This window comes from Polyodon spathula, chromosome 1, assembly GCF_017654505.1.
Source record: "Polyodon spathula isolate WHYD16114869_AA chromosome 1, ASM1765450v1, whole genome shotgun sequence".
NCBI classification, from domain to species: domain Eukaryota; kingdom Metazoa; phylum Chordata; class Actinopteri; order Acipenseriformes; family Polyodontidae; genus Polyodon; species Polyodon spathula.
This window is the reverse complement of record NC_054534.1, coordinates 105562541-105570230: the sequence shown is the minus strand read 5'-3', so window position 1 is coordinate 105570230 and position 7690 is coordinate 105562541. Positions and strand designations below refer to the sequence as shown.

General features: G+C 35.9%; 1 pseudogene; it reads right to left on the bottom strand.

The window, feature by feature from the left end:
• Positions 1–3522: 3522 nt before the first annotated feature.
• Positions 3523–7125, bottom strand: LOC121312877 (annotated as a pseudogene).
• Positions 7126–7690: the final 565 nt, after the last annotated feature.

Sequence of the window (7690 nt, the reverse complement as noted above, 5' to 3'; positions counted from 1 at the left end):
TGATAAGCCACAGTCCCTTACAATAATATCAGTACAATTTTCAGGTTACATTATTTTCTGGGATTCCCCATGCTTGCCTGTCAGAATCAATTCAGAAATGTTATTTTTCAAGGACTACCAATAGGTGGTCTCAATTTTGCAGTTGAGTAGAACCACAGAACATGCATATCATTGGTCAAATAACACAGTAGCTCAAAAGGCAGAGCACAGATCCAAGCTCTGGATTTTCTGTCTCTCCGTCTATTTAGCTTATCATCAGGCCACGGCATTCGTAAGACTTGCTAAAGAAGTCTCTCAAGTCTGTAACGTTTTAGTTTTAATTTGAGAGATTGTATTTAATGGCACATAGTGGACAATATAAAAGCATATACAAAACTAAAATTACTGACCAATTGTGTTAAAGGAGCTAACAATTCTTAAAAGTAGTTTTACTAACATTACTGGTGCCCCCCACCCTTTTGCTGGTCTGAGAATCTTTTTCAAATAGATATAATGCTGCACCCTGTTACCCTTTTTGTTTGGAGCTAGAACACTGGGGTGAGTTTGGAGTACAACACAGTTCCAGAAAGCAGTTACTTTTAATCTATCGCTGTCTTTGAAAAATTTGTATATTCCAAATTGAAGTATAAAATACAACCAAAACATCTTCAACAAAAGAAAAGGGGGTGAAGTCATAATACTGCCAGTGCAAAGATTTAACCCTTTGGTTGGTAGTCCTTTAAGCAGTGGTTGCAGTTCAAGCATTCCCCTACTAAACATAACCCTTCATTTACTGTTTATCTCAGGTATTTTAATTAATGAAAACATAATTGGGTATATTTTCAGTGTTTACCCCAATCTTTAGTTAACTTCTATTTTTTGAATTAGGTAAAAATAAAAATAAAATAAAAATCTCCTTAAACAAGGGAGGAAACACTTTGAACATATGGTCCAATACAGTAGAAGAACTATGTTGGGTTCAACAGCTCCAGTAGGGCACCAACAGATCCAAAATAACCCTGCACAATTAAGAAAAGAAATTATACATATTAGAAATGTATTGCAAGCATACCAAACCCATACATACACATCTATGGTTCATTTTGAAATGCAGTTATTTTCCAAAGGGTGGCATATAATCCCAAATATCTCTCCTCCTACATGAAATTGCCAGTGGGTTTTTAGGTTTAATAGCAAAAGGGTTCCTTCTTACCTCATGTTCCAGGAAAAGTGCTTTTAGTTGGCCCTTTGACCAATAATCCTTAGCATATGCCAAAAGCTTCATGGAGAGTGGATTTATCCTTAAGAAGTTGCCAACAAATATCACCCTGTCAATATTATTCACACAATAGAATAATAAATACAGTTAAGTTGATGGTATCGGAATTCATACAAACTGTACATATTGTACAAAAAAAAGCAATTTAACTTTGACTTATTTACCGTTGACTTCCTTTAAATAAAGACATAGTTATCCGTACTTCTCACCCCACTGCAACAGAAAATCTTACCGTAATAATTTCCAATCCAATACAGACCTGATATTTACAGTTTACTGCACGGCTGTGGTCCACTGTGAAGAGACTTGTTGCTTTCATAGCCCTGTACAATGCTGCTTGACAAGGGTGCTACAAGGCAGCACTGTAAAGAAGCTGGAAGCAAAGAGCACTTCTTCTATTCCTTAAAACGGGCTTCAAAGTGGACAGACATAGATCTGATTTTTACTTTACTGTATTGGCGCAATCAGTTTGCATGATTACAATAAAATCTTAAAAAGAATAAAATAAAATAAAATAAAATAATAATAATTTTGGTGCACACTCAAGGGATAATGGGATATATTTTTCGGTCTGGGTAATACAAATGTTGTGGGTAAATAGCCTTATGTGCATTTTGCATAAAAATATTAATTATTATTTTCTGTTTATTACATGGTACTCTTTCTCGCTCAGTGAGCACATCCTTGTTATTGAGCTGATGTTATTAGTGACGGTGACCAACGTAGCTCTGGCAAGGGCTTCTTTGCAAACAGATTCACGCATTTCCTTGCACATCATATTCCCAAAACTAAAGTGATATGGGGAAAAGACAGATAAAATAAGGTTATAAAATAAAGAGCTTCAAGTAACTTTATCAGATGAGTCTGTGACAATCACTTTTAAATTAATTGCAGATGTGCCTCAGAACAAATGCCAAAAGCAATTTTCCAGTAATCAAAATAGTGATGAATCTGCCAAGGTTTAAATCACTGAGGGTAAGTGCAAAGGTTATGAAAATCAAGGAATGTTAGTCTCTTTGATTAATTTCTGTCCATATGAAAAAAAAAAAAAAAAAAAAAAAAATAATAATAATAATAATAATAAAGCCAGGAAGGTTTGTATTTTAAATATTTAAATGATGGCACTATTTAGAAATGTAATCTTCACCGACATCCACTTTTTCAATTTACTTTACAATTTATGTCTTTCAACATAGAGGTAAAAGTTATCTTTCCAAAGTCTTGACTATTCTCTTCCATAACATTTTATCAACTTTTTCGGTACATCTGTACTTTTGTGCTGTACTTTCAAGCTGTTCCTTTATTTAACACTGGCAGCTTGAAAAGCCAACAATCCAAAATACAATATGGAGTCAAGTAAAGAATGGAAAACAAATCAGACAAACCCAGACAGCAAGCCTGAGGCTCTTTGGAATGTATTTGCTGTGGTGTCCCTTAAGCGCTAGTTGAATTTCTATCCTTCGTTAATAACGGTTTATACTTGTAAACCTCAATCTGGTTTTGAGGACATCAAAACAGCATTTGGCATTCCACCAATAACATAAAACTCTGTAAATCTCCATGTATCCAAACAGAAAACAACATGTAAAATAAGCTTTCAACTGCTTAAACAAAGAAACTCCAAGACAGCTTGTGTGCAAATCACTACCCCTCTGCAAAAAGCACAACACACACATTTTTATGTATACCAATTTACTACTTGCTTGTCTTTTTATAACGTAAATATAACAGAAAATAAAGACATGTGGTCACTCCCCATGTGTAAAATGTGACAGACCCAGGACAGGTCATGAGAGGTCTTAAACACCCTTTGGGAACCAATTAGGATGGCATGGGTAAACCACACAAGTGCAAAAAGTTCCATGTGCTTACAAGACTGCAAACCAACTTCTAAAACCAGAACAGTGTACTGTCCAGAGGTGCTTCTCCTCATACAGGTACATAACACCCAACTGTCACAGCCCATTCCCATTATTGCTCAAAAGCATACAAAAAAAACAAAAAAAACCTCTCTTTATTTTTTTAATTTGGTACTGGACCCATATCAACATGTACTTTTGTACAGTTAGCTCACCTGTTGAAGCAAAATGCCACTTTAAGACCCAAATGCACAGTCCTAACTAATAACTGAAAACATCTCTCATTTGTTTCATCCACAACTATAAAAAACACTCAATGGTAGAACATGTATAAGAAACTTATTAATTTTATTTTGACAAACATTTAAAACTAGAAGCTTATTAATATCTTCAAAAGGTGGGAGGGTTTGAAATCATGAACCTACTTATAGAATTGTAATAAGAACAGCAAAAATAACAATAACAACAACAACAACAACAACACCACCTAGATGCCACAGCCCATCATGGTAGTCCGAATCTCTGATCGTCGCTCTCATAGAGATCTCGGACTAGTTTATTAACGGCAGTGCATTCAGCGCTAGTTGCAATCTCCAATGCTTCTTCGAAAGTTAAGCAGCCAGACAGCAGAAAGCATAAACAGAGAAAGAAGAGCAGTGTTTATTGGAGTTTAACATAGCAAACTGTTTCATATTCCACATTGCCTATGAGGACTGATCAGATGCATTAAAAAAACAAAAAACAAAACAAAAAAAAACATTGCCTCACACCCGAAAAAGAAAGACGTTGTTTGTTAAGCAAAACTGATTTACATTAAAAAGGTCAGGAAAGGGGAAATGTGTTAATCACACTGGGGCACAGGAGGGGCTGTTATTAATACTGGGACCAAATCAGCATGTTTAAACAACAAGCTTTTTTTTTTTTTTTTTTAGGTTGTAATTGGTTTGTGTTCTATTCGTTTGAGATCACTAATTTTACTTTATGATTTATTCTACATAAACAGAGCTGAAACAGAAGTTCAGGATAAAAAAGGGAGATATAACTTTTTTGTGGTTATTTTTGCTTCTTCGAATCTTTACTGAAAACACTTCAAATAATTCAGTATAGGAACTTACCTGGTCCTTGTTACTCACTTGTAATTGTCTGTGGAATTAACAGCAAGGATGCTCACGCCAGAGCCAGAGTTGACCAAAAGCAATGGAAACAGGTTCTCCAGGCTGTAGGGCTTCTTCTGACAATGGTCTGGGTCTGTGGGGTTTTCAAAGTAATAGCACTGCGAGTGTCCATTGAACCTGACTGCATCTACATATAGCACTACTTTTATAACACAGTCCAGTTCATCCAGCTTGAGGAGCTCAAGATCAGCAATCTGATGAAAGAGTAAATACATGAGACAGCTTGCAAGACAAACCAGTATAGCCCATAGAAAAGTTAGACATTAAATTCAAAGACAAATAAATGTGTGGTTACCATGGCATCTAAAGCCTAGAAATACAGTACCTCCAATGTTTGTTTTCAAATACACTTTACCTTGACAAAGGCATGTTAAACATTCCAAAATATTGGGAAGTTGGCTCTTTGAGCAAAAGTTTATATATATATATATATATATATATATATATATATATATATATATATATATATATATGAAGGCTATATTTGCATCCTGAGCCGTTAAAAAAAGGCATAATATATATACTTGAACTTCGACCCATTCGACTCCTCGAGACCATGACTTTCAATTTAAACACAAAATGTCTAATTTCAATCACTCGACAACACCCACAGTACAGAAATGTTCATTAATGATCAACAGAATGAGAACACATGAAAAAAATGTAAAGCTGGTACTTTCATCTCTCGTCTTCTTTAATATTAGCATCACAAGGGTATCCATGTATTATAAAAAAAATAACAGATGGGCCTTTTCAGTGGGTTACAGGAAAACAATTCCATTTCGGGTTTCTGTGGCAGTTTATAAATTACTCGAACTTCAGTATCGTAATTTATGAAGTCACCCTAGATGGTACTATTCTCCTTTAACTCACTGAAGCCCATCTATTATTATATATTGAATACCTACTTTGAGGATATCTGGGTCAAACTTATAAGCACCTCCTCCAGGGGCACACAGTGTGGTATGAAGACTGGAGAGGTGCTTATCTCAGCCCATCTGAATAAAGGCAGGAATGTCCTGTGTGGGGAAGCGGATGACGTGCAGGTTGCCTTTGTGGCCGCAGAAGGTCAAGTCCCTTAGCTCCAGGTGAACATCCCGAATCCCTGTGGAACAATAGGCAACATTGGACATCAGGTATGTGCGAATATCCTTTGGTTCAAAATACACTAGCCTTACCAGGGTCCCTCCGATATCCACCCCAAACCAGGGGAAAGCTGACATAGAAAAACAACAACAAACAATAATAATAATAATAATAATAATAATAATAATAATAATAATAATAATAATAAGACATATATGAATTTGGTGCAATAAACTGCTATATTTGTTCCTATAATACCACTTGGTCCCCCTATATTTCCACGTACCATGATTTCACATTCTAAGGCACTATTGCTGTACTACAGGAATCATTTAAGGGATGGAAAAAATATGCATTGCATAGCTATTTGCGCCATGCCAGTTTTTATAATAAGGTTATAGGCTAATGTAAGACTTTGATATAATGAATTGACTATTTAGGAGGGTTTCATTTAACGAGTATTTGTAATACCTGTACTTAGATTTATTGAGATTTCTTTATATATTATCTATTAATTCTGGTAAGTAGTGTATAAGTAATAAGTAACAAGTGTTGCATTAGTTAAATCATTAAGCTTTTGTGACATTTAAATATGTCATATTTAATACTATAAGATATACTACGTATAATGTTACAATTCATAGTCTAGAGGTTACTTCTAATAGGCGTAATTCTATTAAACAGTATGACACTTCATGGCTCTTAAATAATTGATATCCGGTTGAAGATTATTATCGGGATTGCAGGTGTTTCATTTATTTTGAAAAAGGCTTGACATAAAATCTAAAATGGACCAAGCTGCTGTGCAATGCAGTGGAGGATACGGGATTATAATTAAGAGACCGATTAAATACATCCCCATACTCCGATTGCACATGGACGGCTGTAACGTTACAGTAAGTGGGTGTGTTTCATGCAGGTGTGCATTTCATTCACTAGTACTGTACCAGTAGAGCCATTCCTTCAGAGCCGACAAACTAATGAAATCATTAAAGTACTACAATCTCTAAAGCACTGCTTAAAAAAAAAAAAGTGTCAAGATCAGGCCAAATAGATTTCATTAGTTTGATGCATCATTCATATTTATATACTACCACTAAATGTTATAATAATGCCCGGTCAATTTATTTTACTGTTAATAACTGTTTATTGGTTTATTTTATTGTTTTGTTGCAGAACAATATTTATAAAAGGTCATGTTGTTATTCACGAGGATTAACCTAAACGTTAGGCTACCTCTTTCAATAATGAAAAACTCGCATTTTAGCATTTCTAAATGGGGAAGTTTAGCAAGAGCTTAATTAAATGTGATGAAGTATTGCAAAAAAAAAAAAAAGTGATCGATGTGCGTGAGCACATCGCTCTGGAAAATATGTAAATAAATAAATAATGTCCATCCAATCTATCACCTATGCGGCCTGTTCTTTTTTCACGGAGTAAATCCTCTGCCTGGTCCTGGAGTTTGAAGCCAAGCGCTCCGTCGGTGCGCATCCTCCTCCTGCAGCCGCCACTGCGTTTTCCGCATCACCCGGCGCTTTGCTGCTCCTTGCAGTCTCTACGGCTGCTGTGCTTCGCCCTTGCAGTCTCGGCATCTTCCTCATCTGGACATTAATAACCTCCATAGTAAATACCAACTTCCAGGCGGATCGACACTGCCGAAAACGAACAATTATATGATGTCATTAACGATATAATGAGGTAATTCTTTCTCCGACCCCTTTTCACTTTGAATACTGTGACGTTTATACATGGCTTTTTCTGTGTTAGCAGGGACAGCTGTCGGAGTCTGTCCTTGAAACATTTGATCGAATGGTCCCGCAGCCAATCATCGCTTAGTGGCCAATTTTGTGTGTGTGTGTGTGTGTGTGTGTGTGTGTGTGTGTCTCGATATATATATATCTCTCAAGGGAGCCTGTGTTTGAATCAAAACATTGGAGGTATTTATAGGTGTTTGACGGCATGACAACTACTTGTTGTTTTATATTCAAATCCAGCATTTATTCTTACATGATGTAATAGTGTTCTATATATTGTGACATCATTTTTACAGTGAAGTGAGGTGGCTGTCTTGGGGAAGGGTGCTGGAATGCTCTCTAAGCCTGCTCCCTCTGATTTGTGACTTCCTGGAAAGTAAAGGAAAAGAGGAGAAACTACTGGAGAATCCAGACTGACTAGTAAAACTGGCATTTTTGGCTGACACAACAAGCTCTCTCAATGTTTTGAACCTCCAGTTACAAGGCAGACAAATTCCAAGTGATATGCTATGTGTAATAACAGCATCTCAGTGCAAGATAAAAACATTATTCATTCTT